The following is a 15,289-nucleotide window of genomic DNA, read 5'->3' on the forward strand; positions in this document are numbered from 1 at the left end:
GTACAAACCACCACATGTTCTGGTGCTTATTGTTGGATGGTAAACAAGAGAGACAGTCATAATTATTTCTGCATAGAAAATATCAGAATAGTTACTTAAGACGTCACAATACTGTAAAAATAAAATCTAACTTGATCCTATCATTGTTTTCTTTTCCATCAAACCGCATCTTTATTTTTAAAGCCATGAAATAAGACAGGAGTAATATAATCTCACCTTCTTTTGTTAAAAGAAAGTATTCTTTTAACTTGATAAAGTGGGTCTCATGCTAAAAATTTTTTAAAAAAATTATCCAATACAGTGCCATCTAGTGATAAACAATTTACTTCCTGGTTATTGAAAATAGTCCACTACCGCATTTTACTTCTTAATACATCAAGAACTTCACTTTTAATTATGCCCAACTCGTAAGATATATTATAGGGGACTATTTCTAAATAAATCAAATATTCATAAATAATTAAAAAGAACTAGAAAAGAAAAAAAAGGCTAGAAAAGATTTTTTTTATCCTTAGAATTTATGCTGCATCACTATGTAGTGAATCACAGTTTGTTCATTTACTGGCTACTGTTTGGATCCAGGAGGGAAGTAAATTTTTAGTGTATGAAGAGAATAGAGTTATTTTAGAAATGTGATGAAGCAGAATGAACATGGGTTTTAAAATCAGGCAGGCAGGGTTTGTCTTCTTGGTCTTGTTTTTCTTATGATCTGGCAGGCAGGGCGCTTAGAACTTTATATGCATTGAATTACTGAATAGTCACAAAAATCAGAGGAGGAATTTCACAAATGAGGAAAGCGGGCTCACAGAATAGTTAAGGTTAGGGCGCTTATCACATTGCTTTTTGGTTATTTGTGTGTTTCTCTAGTAGAGAGTGACCCTTTGCAGGGAAGCACTTAGTCCTGTGTGTTTTCCCAGCCCTAAGAATGTGTTTATACATCTCCAGTTCAGTGGGTGAATATTTGATTTTTTTTTCTTCCATGAATGAAAAAACAATAGCCACAATGAAAACAATAGAAAATTAAATTAAAATAAAACATCAGTGGTTTCTCTATATTTTATTCAAATGGAAAAACAATATAATTTTAGAACAGGTATTACACAGTTGGAAACCCTAGGCTCTAGTGTCTCACCTTGGCCACTTTTTCGTTTAATTTTAATCTCAGTTCTATGTGCCTGGAATTGGGAGAGTCCAGGAGCTCTACAAGACTCGTTACAAAACCGCCACCTGGGTCCCTGCTCTGGGAGTTCAGCTCTGAGACCTGATTCTCCTGTTAATTTGCCTCCAAATCTCTAAATGCATGTTGCTTTCTCAGTTTTTAATTTTTCAGTCTTAGGCATTATCTTTGACTTCTCATGATAGAAGAAGAGAACTTATCTTTTTTTGCACCTCACCCGGTGCAGAGCCCTCCTCCCTTCTCATTACATAGTTAAATTTTGAATAATAATCAGTGTTTACATTAATTAGGACTGTGGAAACATTATTTGCCGCTGAGGCATATAACCCATGAAAGTTTTACCTGGTGTTAATAATTGTGTATTTTGGAGAGGAGGGTGTTGTTCGTTGGCTTAGCGTTTTATGTATTTATCACTTACTCATTTCTAAACTCTTCTCCAGGTGTCTAAATATAGTTAGGATACGTGACCTTGAGCCAGCTCTTCTGATGAAATACCTTGTCATTCATAGAATGAAGTATCTAGATGACACGAAGACTTACACTGCTTGTATCTCTATGACTTTTTGGTTCCATGAAAGAGACATGTGGGTATTTTATGCAGATCCCATCATTAGTGGGCAGCATTGCCAGCCAACACACATTCTCCGCGCCCCCCCCCCCCCAGCTGGTGGTCTTTTCTCGGGTTAGCTGGAGCATCTCTGCTGCCTCCCAGAGGGGCCCTGGGACTCAGGGTCCGGCTGGAAGTGGAGCCCCCATTTGTGTGTGACCAGGACTGCTTATCAGCAAGAGCTCCTCAAGTATGCATTATAAGCTTAGAAATACTCTCATTCCAGTCAGAAGATCAGAGACTCTTTGATTAGGGAGACTTACTTGAGTCTTTTGGCGGGTGGAAGCACTGGTTATTTTTTATAGTGAATAGTCATGGAGAAGCAGAGTGCGTACATAAAGTTCCCAGGGGTGAAATAAGACTAAATGGCATATAAGATATGAGCAAACAACAATTCAAATCTTGTTTGGAACAAACAAAAATAAAACAGAAACCCTGGCAGTATAGCTCCTCATGGATTGTTCTAGAAAATAATGTTGGACACATAAGCATGAACGATCTAATGACTCTTAGCTTGGTAGGTATTTTGTTCACCTCAGTCATGGACTTGGTGTGGTTGTGGATAGTGTTGAGATGTTATTTTGAGGGATGTCCTTATTATCATAAATAAATGTGGAAGAAAAACTAGAGGAGAGAATGAGTTTAAACTATTTTAATAAATAGTTTGCCACAGAAGCTGTCATTCTAGACAACTAGCACTAGGAGGCCACAGAGACTTTGATTCTGATGGACGAGCTTGAGTCATGCATCTTTCCTGTCAGAGTTGAAAAAGAAACCCGAGGGTAAAAAGTCCTCTTGAAATGCTGTCAAAACTTAAAATTCAGGATCAGACAAACAATAAAAATTCATCATCCTATTTTTCACAAATGTAGTAATTAATGAATCTAACATATGCAACACTACTTCTTCATGTGCTTGTGACATGGTTTGTAAATAAAATAAAGTACGTATACTCACGTATAACCACCACTTTTAAAAACCGTGCTTCTGGGTTTTAGTTAAGGACCTTTGGATCTCCGCCCCCTATTACCTTATGCCCGGTTGAGTCCAGTAGCTTCCTAATTGATCCATTCTGTTCATTGTAAACGAGAGCTTGTATCAAAAATAGTTTTGGTCTCTTGTGTTCTCTGATAAGAAACCTTTAGTAGTTCATGGTCACACAGTATTTCAGATCCAAGCCTATTTGTTCATTCATACATTCAGCAACTACGTATGAATGCCTTTGTTACAATAAGACAGAGCCTTAGGGGTTCTGCCCTCCTGGGCTTTATGTTTGCCCATGAGTTTTCTGTATGTTCTCCATAGAGTCTCTCTTACAGCCAAACAAAGATGGCTTTTCTCGCCCAAACTTTTACCTTTGTGCCTTTAAACACGAATCAGCCTGTCATTTCATAATTCTCTTCTTTGAGGACTGCTCTGCATATTCAAAATCTGATCTCTCTCCGTTGCTCTGATCTTCCATTGTGGTACTTAGTTCATTCTATGCTAGTTGCATTTATTTTTAGTTTTTTGTGTGTATTAAAATTAAAATATTTAGATATGTATATGCAGTTGCTTAAGAACAAGGTGGCCTTTTATTTCTTTCTATTTCCTGTTAGTGAGTACATAGTATTCTAAAAAAGGGAACATATTACCTTAATGACTGTAGCACATCCCACTGGTTGCTTTCCTTCTCTGTTCTTTTCTAATGGAACTTCGACTTTGTTCAAAAATCTTTGCATGTCCATGTGTCCTGGGGAAGGTGGGCTTGGGCCCCAGGCTCTGGCCATCCGGAAGCTCCGTTCCTACCAGTTGATTAGTTTGAGTGTAAGCACGGAACTCGGTTCTGGCCCACGAGAGCTTTGGGCAAGGGTTTCATCTCTGGGAAGATCTTGCCCACTGTGGGCTGTGTTCCAGCCCTCTTACAGGCCCCAATTGAGCACCAGCGGTCACAGGAAGGATGGAGGAGGACAAAGACAGAGGGAGCCTGTGCCTCTGGATGGCATGGTTGAGCCTTCCTTCCTTGGTGTTTCTTGTTATGTGAAGGTTGGTTCGGGATTTTCTCTCCCTTCCAGACAAAGGCATCTTGCTGACTCCTCATCCTTCAGGTCTCAGTTGGCGTCTGTCTGACCTCTCACGACGCCCTGGAATCTGTCACAGACTTGCCATATCATGTGGTAGATTCCTTGTCTGTTAGTACCACACTTGACTGCAAGCTCTGTGAGGGTGGGAACTTTCTCTTGTTCACAGCGGTGTCCTTAGGAACTAGCCTAGGGCCTGGGGACTGATAGTTTTTAGTGTCTGTATTTATTTGTATTATCCTGAAAGTAGACACAGGAGACAGGGACAGATCGTTACCTAACAGCAATAACATAGGGTGGGAGACTCTGAGTTTATAACCCCTGGAATATCTCTACAGCCCCGCTTTCATCACCCTCTGAAATGTGCGCACACACCTCAAGGGAGAGACATCTCTTACTGTCTGTTCAGTCATCCTTTAAGTTTTGTTTTGAGGCTTGTCTCGTAATCCAGGTCTCTGTGAAATTTGCCCAGAAAGCTCTAGGTGTGCAGATGTATAAAAATATTGATTTCCTGACAGTGACACACAGTGGGTGCTCAGTAAACTTTTTGTTAAATGTTTAACAAACTGAACGAGTACATCTAACCCAGTGATCTCAACGGGGGCAGGGATTGGGGGATTTGGTGGTAGGATGGGGGGGGAAGTATATCAGAATGATCTGGGGGAATTTCTTAAATAAATTATATGGTTCCCACCCCCAGATTCTGACCTGCACCCGTTACTTTCCTATTTCTTAGGGGTTTGGTTTTTTGTGGCCCAAATGGTGAGAGCCTGCCCTGTGTTTGAATTCTATCTGTAGCCTTTCCTGTTAAAGTTAGTAATGGAACCATTTTGTCTTGACATCTCATCCCAAAGCTGCTGTGTCATTGTTTATATCCAGTCCTACTGATTCTTCTGTTTTGTGCTCACTGACTTGGATTTGGTGGGATCTGTTAAAGGAGGTTTCTTTCTTTTTAAAATTAATAACTTGCCTTTTTTAAGAGAGGGTTTGAGTCAATTCTTTGGCAAAAATACATAAAATGAAATAGCATATCAACAGAAAATAGGAACCAAGAAAAAGGTTATAAGTATGTTGACTTAAATTCAGATTTGGTTCTGTTTTTTTTTTTTTGCCTAGTGCAAAATGGCAAATATCAATTACATTTATCATTCTTGGCATTTTCGTTTAAGTCACAGACCCTTCTGATGAAATCTGTGGATCTTTTTCTGAGAAGAGTGAACACATGCACAAATGCGATTTTGCGTAATTTGGGGCCCATCCTTTCCCCATTGAGGTCCATGGAACTTTGTGTTATCGGAGACGAAACATACTCATTTCTTAGAAAAGAAGAAAATATTCTTAGTATTAGGTTCTAAAAAAAGACTATTTCTATAATAAAATATTTCAAGCATATAGAAAAATAGACTGAACTATCACCATCAGGTTTGTAATACTTGCCTTAGTTTTTTTCCCCTAAGTAATAAAATATCATAGACAAGATAGAAGTTTTCTGTTCAGCATTTTTTTGTCTCATTCTCTTCTTTTTGTCCTTAGTAGAAACTACTATCCTGAATTTAGTGTGCAACATTTCAAAACATATTTTATACTTTTACTACCTTCATATAGATCTGTGGCATATATATGTTATCTTTTTATATATATATAGCATATATGTAATATATATAACATTATTTTATATGATTTCAAACTTTATTAAACATTTAACTCTCTGTAGTCTTCTGCAGCTTTTTTGGTCTAACATTTGTGGTAAAAGTCACATAACATGAGCTCTTCCCTCTTAACAAATTTCTAAGTGCACAGTACATTATTGTTAACTGTAAGCACAGTGTTGTGCAGTGACTCTCTAGAACGTCTTCATCTTGGGTAACTCAGTCTCTCTACTCACTGAACAGCAACTCCCCATTTCTCCCTTCCCCCAACCCCAACCCCAACCCCAACCCCTGGCAACCACCCTTCTCCTTTCTGCTCCTGTGAGTTTGACTACTTTTACTTAAGTGGTAATGTGCAGTATTCGTCCTTCTGTGACTGGCTTGTTTCACTTAGCAGAATGTCCTCAAGGTTCGTCCGTGCTGCATATGACAAGATTCCCTTCTTTTTGTGGCTGAATAATATTCCATTGTGGGTCTAGACCACATTTTCTTTATCCATTCATCCACTGATGGACATTTAGGTTGTTTCCGCCTCTTGGCTATTATGAATAATGCCTCAGTGGACATGGGAGTGCAGGTATCTGTACCAGATTCTCATTTTAATTCTTTTGAATAAATATCCAGAGGTGGAGATTGCTGGATTGCATGGTATTTTGAGGAACCGCTATACTGTTTTCCATGGCAGCTGTACCATTTTCCATTCCCACCAGCAGTACACGAGGTTCGATTTCTCCACATACTTGTCAGCACTGGCTGTTTTCTGTTGTTTTGTTAATGGCTATCCTAACAGGTGTGAGGTAGGACCTCATTGTGGTTTTATTTACATTTCCCCCATGACTAATGATGTTGAGCATCTGTTTATATACCTGTTGGCCATTTGTAGGTCTTCTTTGGGGAGAAGTCTATTCAAGTCCTTTGCCCATTTTTTAATCCAGTGTTACTTGATATTTTGCTCTTGAGTTGTGGAAGTTCCTTATATATTTTGGATATTAATTAACCCTTTATCAGATATGTATTTGCAAATATTTTCTCCCATTCTGTGGGTTGCCTTTCACTCTGTTGATTTTTTTTTTGCTTTGCAGAAGCTAACAGTTTTTTTTTTTTTAAAGAGTTTTGCACACTAACTCATCTTTTTTTTTTAAAGATTTTATTTGAGAGAGAGAGAGAGCATGAGGGGCAGAGAGAGAGGGAGAAGCAGACTCCCCACTGACAGTGGGAGCCCAACTATGGGCTCAACCCCAGGACCCTGGGTTCATGACCTGAGCTGAAGGCAGATGCTTCACTGACTAAGCCAGTCAGGTGCTCCGCTTATGTTTTTTTGTTTTTTGTTGTTGTTGTTGTTTTTTAACATTTATCCATCTTTGATAATGTGGCTGTCTTTAATTCTTTTAAATACATGTAGTATTTCATTTTAAGACGATATCACCATATGCTCATCCATTCTCCCATTGATTCATATTTGAGTTGTTTGCAATTTTTTGCTGTTACAAGCAATGCTAACAAACATTCTTACATGTGCCTCCTGACGTACATCTGCTCGTTTCCATACAGAACATACTCAGGAGGGGGGTTGCTTGCTTGTAGGCATGAGCATCTTCACCTTTATTCTTGCCAAATTGCTCTCTGACGTGGTTGAAGGGGTTCAATTTTCTTCCATTATCGTATCCTATTTTGTCAGTCTGGTGAGAAATGGTATCTTACTGTAGTGTTCAATTGCATTGTACTGAGTTTGGACATCTTATGTTTATTTTCCACTCACATTTTCTGTTCTTTTAATTGGCTGTCCACATTTTTTTTTTCAACTCAATTGTTTGTGTTTGCTTATTGGTCTTTAAGAGTTCTTCATGTATTCTGCACATTAACACTTTGCTCGTTATCAGTATCATCTCCAAGTCCGTGACTTGGATTTTCATTTTGTTTTTAAAGAATCTTTTGTTGTTTAGAATTTTTAAAAAACTTAATGTAGTAATATTTATCAACTTTTTAAGTCTTATTTTTAAAATCTTATATTACCCCAAGGACTTTTTCTAAAAGTTTTCAAAGTTTTATTTTCACATTTAAGTCTTTAATTATCCTGAAAATGTTTCTCAGTGATATGAAACATGGATCTAATTTGGTTTCCTTCATGGATGACCTGTGTCTCAGTACCATTGTTCAGTAGTCCATCCTTGCCCCTCTGATTTGTAGTACTACTGCTATTATATGTCAGATTTCTAAACATATAGGAGTCTTTTTCCAGGTGCTCCATTGCCTTTCATTCACCTATACCATTTTATTTACTGTGGTTGAATTTAAGTCCTAACATTTTGCAAGGCAAGTTGCTTCCCTGTTTTCTTCTTCAAATTTGTCAAAGCTGTTCTTGGCCCTTTTTTCTTACGGATTTTAGGATCGACTTACCATGGTCCGTGAAAGACCCTGTAGGTTTTATTAGAATTATATTGAATTCCAATTCAATTTAAGAATATTTATTAGGTTTTCAGCCATAAATATTTCTCCATTTTCTCAGTAATTTCTCTGTAATTACTCCATAAAGCTCTTGAAGTTTTTGTTAGATTTATTATTAGAAAGCTTATAGCTGTAGTTCCCATTTTAAATGGTAGTTTTTCCTATTTAAATTACAAAGTGCTGTTTTTTTGGCTTATAGGAATTATATTAACTTTTGTATATTGATTCTTCCATCTAGAAGCATTGATAAGCTTATTTTTTATTAGCTTTAATAGCTTTCCTTCATAATTCTCTATATAAATAATTATCACACAGGGATAAGGACAGTTTGATCACCTCATATAAATTATAAATTTTTACCTAATTTCTGTTTTTTTTTTTTTTTGAAGTAGTCTCCATGTCTAACGTGGGGCTTGAACTCACGACCCTGAGATCAAGAGTCACATGCTGTACTGACTAAGCCAGTCAGGTGCCCCTCTATTTTTTAATTACATTGACTAGGACCTCTACACTGTCGAATAGAAGTAATGATTGTAGTCATCTTTGTCTCATTTGCTGGCTTTTTAAAGGAAATACTTCTATTATTTAATCATTAGGTATGATCTTGCTATAGGGTTTTGATAAAGTTAAGTTCTTTTCTCTTTTTTATATGCTACGATGTGTGTGTGTGTGCGCATGTGCGCACATGCATATAGTTTTAAATCATCAGGGTGGGTCAAGGATGAACAAAATCATTTCTCATTCTCTAAAGGCAGATCTGACTTTGGATGAACTTTCTACTTAGTTCCTCTGAATCCTGATAAAAATGGAAAGTCAACTTTGTTACTAGGCAGCATTGCTTATTATAAAAGTGACCTTTACTTGATGAATCTGTTTGGCCTGGGAGGAACTATATATGAACTCTAAATTCTTGGTTAGAAGCAGTAGTTTTGAACTTCCCTGGGAGTTCTTTGTGGACATGGGGATGTCCTTCGTGGGGTCCCTAGCTGTGGCTGGGACCATCAGAGGAGATCCTGGTTTCTGTTTGTGACAAAGGCTTCTAAGCCTGCGTGACTCTGCACCCACTCTCTGATTCTCATTTCCTTGCACCTGAGCTGTTGTCTGAATCCAAAGCTCTGGGATGGCCATGTGGATTCCTGGGAAGACTCCTCCCGTGAAGAGAAATACTTGAAACTGCCCTGCGGGCATGCTGTGTTTTCTTCTTATGCTTTCTGAGTAGATGGCTGCAGCAAGTGTGGCCTTTGCCAATTGGGTAGCTCAGAACTTGCAGTTAGAAGTCCCACATGGGCATTGCACAGTGCATCCAAACAAAATACAGAAAGTGTTTACTGGGGCTGATCTAAGTTTGTAACTCTCACAGTCTTCAATTTTTAATTTTTACCTGTTAGAAAACTCATACTCACATTGCCTATAAGTTAATAGTATAAATTTGAACTTATAAAAATAAATACATACAGTACACCATCTTTATTTTCTTAGGTGTTAGATTCCATCTGGGTTTGCCAACCCCCAAATGGTTCTGCTACTAAAAAAAGTTTGATAACTAATGTTTTAGACCTGTGCAGTCCAGTGGGTAGATATTTGCTTTTCTAATATATGGCTGTTAAAATTAAAATTATATGTAATTAAAAATTTAGTTTCTTGGTTGCACTAGCCTCATTTCAAGTGCTCACTAACCACATATGGCTAGTGGGTGACCATCTTGGACAATGTGGATGTAGAGCATTTTCAGCATCACAGAAAGTTCTGTTGGACATACTTTTTAGGTTTTATTTTTTATTATCTGAATATATCCAGATTATCAGAGAGCTTTATATTTTTGTCAATAAAAATATAAAATATATGTTATATACTGTAAGAAACTGCTGGATGAACTAATCAGGATATCTATCAGGGACAGTATTGAAGACTCCAGTGTGTTATTTATGTAATAATATGGTAGAGAAATTTTTCTCAGATTTGCATACCAGGAGAAATTCTGTTTCTCTGGATAGCATCCCATCTTGGCCAGTGTGAATTTTGCAGTTGATTGGTTTTTTTCCCTTTTGCTTTATCAACCAGGCAGTATAGGGCCAAATTTATGGCTTAATTTAAGTAACCTTCAGGCCTACGTAATTGCATGGCCCTTTTCCCATGTCCAAATTTTTATATTTATGAAATATAATTTTATTATAATATTTGCATTTTTATAGATTATCTCAAATGTGTTGTGAAAGGAGATGGAATATAAATATAGTAATAAATTAGAAGCCACTTATTACTGAACATGTTTTGAGGAGTGAGGGAGCTAAATACAATTCGTGGCCAATTATGATTACATAATCTGGACGGCTTTCCAAATGAAGGGACTCAGAATGTACACCTGTCATAAAACCAGTTTAATTCACTTTTCTAAGACATTTTTAATTTTCAAAATAATGTTTGAAGAACTCTCTTACTACAGTAATTTGTAAAAATTTCAGGCTTTTTAGTATTGCTAGGGAAATTCAGCGAAGAGCATATTCGGTTGTTCACAAACTGGTGAACTGGGTTTCATCAAAGAAGGTAGAGTGCTGTTTTGTCACCTTATGGAATCTTTTGTATCTTCTGGATAGCAGAGAATTTAATTCTGGGCATTTATTCTGGGCCGTTTATACCTTCTCAGTGTAAACACATCACTGTTTTTTTCTCGTTTTTCCATTTTAATCTGGAACTTACAAGCAGGTCAACAATATGTCTTTTACATTTTGCAGCTTTTCTTGCTTCTGAAAACACTTAAGGCAACTTACACATTTTAGGTCAAAAGGCAACGTAACTTTTTAAAAAATAAAACAAACCTCAATTAAAAGAAGTTGAAGATTAAGTACTCCCATATGTCTGTGTTGAGCAAATTTGGGCAAGATACTTGATTTTATGTTTTCTACTTGCTCAAGTGAGAAAAAGAAACACAGGATTATATAATTTTCATGTGCTGACAACCGGAAGCATATAAACATCTGCAGAAACCAAACATTTCCTGGAACTAAACTCGACCAGAAATTTATCACGTGAATCTTTGTTTAAAGAACCTGGTGGAAAATATCTTCTACCACAGTTACGTAAAAGGTCCAGGAGTGCAGTTCCTGTGGATCAGGTTCCAGAAGGCAGAGTCTAAGGGACTGCACAGCCGCGGCTCAGGAGGTGCGTGTGCTGTCTGGGGCTGGGGTTGCGGAGGGGCTCTGGGAGCACGGAGTCCAGCACCTCTGCTCTTTTGAAACCATACTGAAGGAAGGAGCTTAGCAGATCACGATTGCGGGGCGCCTGGGTGGCTCAGCCGGCTGAGTGTTGGACTCTTGATTTTGGCTCAGGTCATGCTCTCAGGTCGAGTCCCACTTCGGCCTCTGCACTCAGCGGGGGAGCCTGCTTGAGAGTCTCTCTCCGCCCTTCCCCCTGCCCTCTCTCACTTTCTCTCCAAAATAAATAAATCTTAAGAAAGAAAGAAAGAAAATCACAATTGCCAGTAGGACTGTTAGCTTTTTTTCTCTAAAATATTAGGTGTTGTCAGTGTGGTCTTTGTATAGGTGCTGATTTTATTCTGTCTTCAAGTCCTCTAACAAATACCTGCATTGGAGATATTTTATTTTGTAGATTAATGTGAAGCTTTTAAGCACTGAAGGAAGCAAACAGCATTTTTCATGGAATTTTAAGAGCTGGGTCTGCATTTTTTTGCCCCCTCTGAAGTCTGGTTCACTTCAGAGTGAAGGACAGCTGTGGAATCTTCTTTTCCCCAAGGAGCTTGCATTCATTAACGTGTTTCCGTGACAGAAAGTTATTTAAGACTTCACAACTTATGTGAAATGGAAGAAACAAGTTTTGCCTGAAATATTTGAGGGTCAAATACTATTAACTATCCATCTTTCCCATGAAAAACCTCAGTATGGTCATTATAGTGCAGTTTCTTTTAAGAAGGCTTGTATCCCTTGGGCCTACCAGAGAGTTCACTGAAAAATTTTAAAACATGTTAGCCTGTCCTGTAGGTTTAAGGTTGATCTTTTTTTTTTTTTTTTTTTTGACAGAGAGAGACGCAGCGAGAGAGGAAACACAAGCAGGGGGAGTGGGAGAGGGAGAAGCAGGCTTCCCACGGAGCAGGGAGCCTGATGTGGGGCTCGATCCCAGGACCCTGGGATCATGACCTGAGCCGAAGGCAAACGCTTAATGACTGAGCCACCCAGGCGCCCTAAGATTGATCTTTATGTGTTTGCCAGATAAAACAGTTTGAATATGGGTGTTAATTATTTGCACATTTTGGTAAAATCTGACCAGTAATGTCTGCTTCTTAGGACTGAATCATACCTCGGTAGGTAGGAGGATGCGGTACTGGGATTTAGGGAGGCTCCTTGAGCGGTTTTGAAGTCTGGTGCTGTATACCTCCTATACGAGGCCATTATAGGGATTACTTGTGATAATGTGGATAAAATGCCTGGCATACAGTAGGTACTTAATAAGTATTAGTTCTTCATTCTCTCGTATTATTAGTGATGGCCAAATATTGCAGTTCTCCTAAAATTGTTTTTAGACTAGATTGGTATAGATACATATTTTTAGGCATGTTGAGCTCTATCCTGACTTTAGCAGTGTTGTTTCACGTTGACACTTAAGAAAAGCAGTAATAACATATTGAAAGTGTATAGTTTCCTCATTAAATTATAGGTTGATGGTGATTCAGGAAATCATGCATATTTTGAATTTCTTGGTGATATGAGACAAGGTCGAACAGTGTTCAAGAGTGGAGTAATAGTATCAGAATCCAACCTGCTCCAGTTTTGTGAAATTTAGTTCAGCACATAAAAACACTGCATTGATAAAATACTCTTTATACAGTGTCCACTAGGAACTCCACAAAGTAGAGACTTGGAGTCTGGGGATTAGAGATGGAAATGTGCGCAGGCTGATGCAGCCAGTGAGAGTCACGAGACTCTTGGAAGACGGCTTACTCATGAAAAGAGCCTTGAAATCATTTGGCTGTAGGCTGAGAAATGCCTTTGGAAGTGTTAAAGCAATTAGTAGCTATACCAGAGAAGTTTAAAGAACCACCTTGTGAAAGAAAGCAGCCACAGCTAGCCTCTCCGTCACCGTTCTTCCTGTCACCCAGTTTAGGCATCTGCGAAGCTATGAGGTCTCCTTACAGATACTGTGGCAAATAACATAACAGTGGGAGCTCAAGAGGAACTCCCATCAAGACGATGCCCATAAGCAAGACATTAGTAAATAAACGCATACTTTCCCAAAGGAATTCGCAGTTGGATAGTTGCAGTGTAAGTTGAGGGAATTTGGTATTGATAACTGAGACCCAAATGTCGTATTTGTAATGTTCTACTTAACTCTTAAAGTTGGTAACACATAATGTGTTCATAACGTGGGAAAACTAAAATTTCAGTGAAAAATATGATCAGCGATGAAATGATATGAAGACTGTGTGTGCAAGTTACTCTGCAAAATTTTATTGTAACTGCATGGTCCATGTTCTCTAAGAGCTTTCTGTTAAGAATAGTAGGGTCTGGAGATTTAGTTAGATTGCCTACGCATAATCTTATTTTCAACTATTTATTCAGTAAATATATATTGGTGACAAGGCATTTTCTTGCCACTGGAGGGATACAGTATTGAACAAAACAAAAATTTCTTTCCCTTAAGAAACTTAAAGTCTACAAGGGGAAGAGAAAAAAGGGAGGAGTGGGGGAAGGTATCCAGTGGGGCTGATATTAAGGAATGAATGGATATAAACAAATACAAGTAAATCAAGGTAGCTGGATAGAAAGTTGTAATGGTGGTGTTGGGGTGTTACATGAAATAGAGTGGCCAGGGAAGGCCCCCCTGACGGGTTGATACTTGGAGGAAGGGTCTGCTGTGGGTGAGCAAGAGTGCCATGCAAATGTCTCTGAAAAAGCACATTCTGGAGAGAGGAACAGCAGTCTACTGTAAAGACCCTGGCATGAGTGTGTTCACATCCTCAAGGAGCAGCAAAGAAGGCAGTAGGACGAGAGGGGTGAACGAGGAAGAGAGTGGCAATGATGAAGCAAGAGAGGTTACTTGGGGTAGTTAGGGATCTTGAAGGCAGCTATGGTGACTTTTACTCTGAGAAAGGAAACTTTTGGTGGGTTTTGAGCAGATAAGTGACATGATCTGATTTTTTATCAATATGAGTCTGAAAAAATAAATCAAGATGAATCTGGCCTTTTGTTTTGAAAACTGTGCAGTGAAGCAAGGGAAAAATCAGTTGGGAGGCTATTGCAGTAATCCAGATGGAGGCGAAGGAGGCTCAGATAGCAGTTGTGGTGGTGGAAGTAGGGAGAAGTAGTTAGAATTTTAGATATATTTTTAAGGTTGAGCCAACGGGATTTGCTGATGGATTGGATAGGTGGTGCGAGGGAAGGCGAAAAGTCAGGGATGACTTGGACGATTGAATTACCATTTACTGAGATGGGGAATCCTGTAGGAGCATCAGTCTTAGTGGGGTGGAATATCAGGAGTTTGACGTGGGGTGGTGTTAAGTGGGAAATGTCTATTAGACATCCAAGAGGAGATGTCAAGTAGGGAGCTGAAAATATGAGCCTTGAGTTAAGGGAAGAGGTTCAGGCTCTTCCTCCTGGTGGTATTTAAAGCGGTGTGAGACCCGTTGAGATGAGCAAGAGGAGGGAGTAGAGATAGAGAAGAAGTTTGAGAACCGAAGGCCCTGGGTCACTCTAACTTAAGAGGTTGGCATAATGAGAAGTCTAAGAAGGAATGGCCAGTGAAGGAGGAGGAGAGTCGGGAAGAGTCTGGTGTCCTAGAAACCAAGCAAAGAAAGTATTTAAAGAAAGAGGGGAGTGATCAGCTCTGTTAAATACCAGACAGGTTTGGTAAGACGAGGTCCAGTTAAGATGAAAATTGACTATTAGATTTAGTAAAAATTGTCTCTTCTGGCTTTTTTTTTTTTTCCCCAAGTGGCCTTGAATGAATTCAGTTAGGCTCTCTCTGGAGATAACAATGCCACCTGCCTCAGGGAGTGGTTGTGACAAACCGTTTAAAAGAATAATTCATTTTAAGTGCCTGTCTCAGTACCTGGCTAGTTCAAGATGGTTGGGTAGATACCAAGACCTTGCCTAGTTCAGGATGGAGGTCATTGGTGGCTTTAACAAGGGCAGTTTCAGCACAGCAGTGGGGACAAAAGCCTGAATGGAATGGGTTCAGGTGAAGATGGGAGGAAAGAATTGGAGACAGCAGATAGTCAGCCCTTTGAGTATTCCTATAAAATTGGATTAGAGAAATGGGGAGTTCACGGGAATGTGGGGTCAAGAGAGAGGTCTTTTTCTCTCTCCCTTTCTTTCAGGTTGGGAGGAAGTACAGACTGTAT

The 15,289-nt window shown here is 38.8% G+C and overlaps 1 long non-coding RNA gene across 8 annotated transcripts in view; it reads left to right on the top strand.

Moving 5' to 3' along the window:
• LOC116630770 overlaps positions 1 to 15,289 on the top strand; it is a 212,547-nt gene that overhangs the window by 32,019 nt on the left and 165,239 nt on the right. The window lies entirely within an intron of this gene.

The sequence above is a fragment of the Phoca vitulina genome, unplaced genomic scaffold, assembly GCF_004348235.1.
Source record: "Phoca vitulina isolate PV1807 unplaced genomic scaffold, GSC_HSeal_1.0 scaffold4, whole genome shotgun sequence".
Lineage (NCBI taxonomy): Eukaryota > Metazoa > Chordata > Mammalia > Carnivora > Phocidae > Phoca > Phoca vitulina.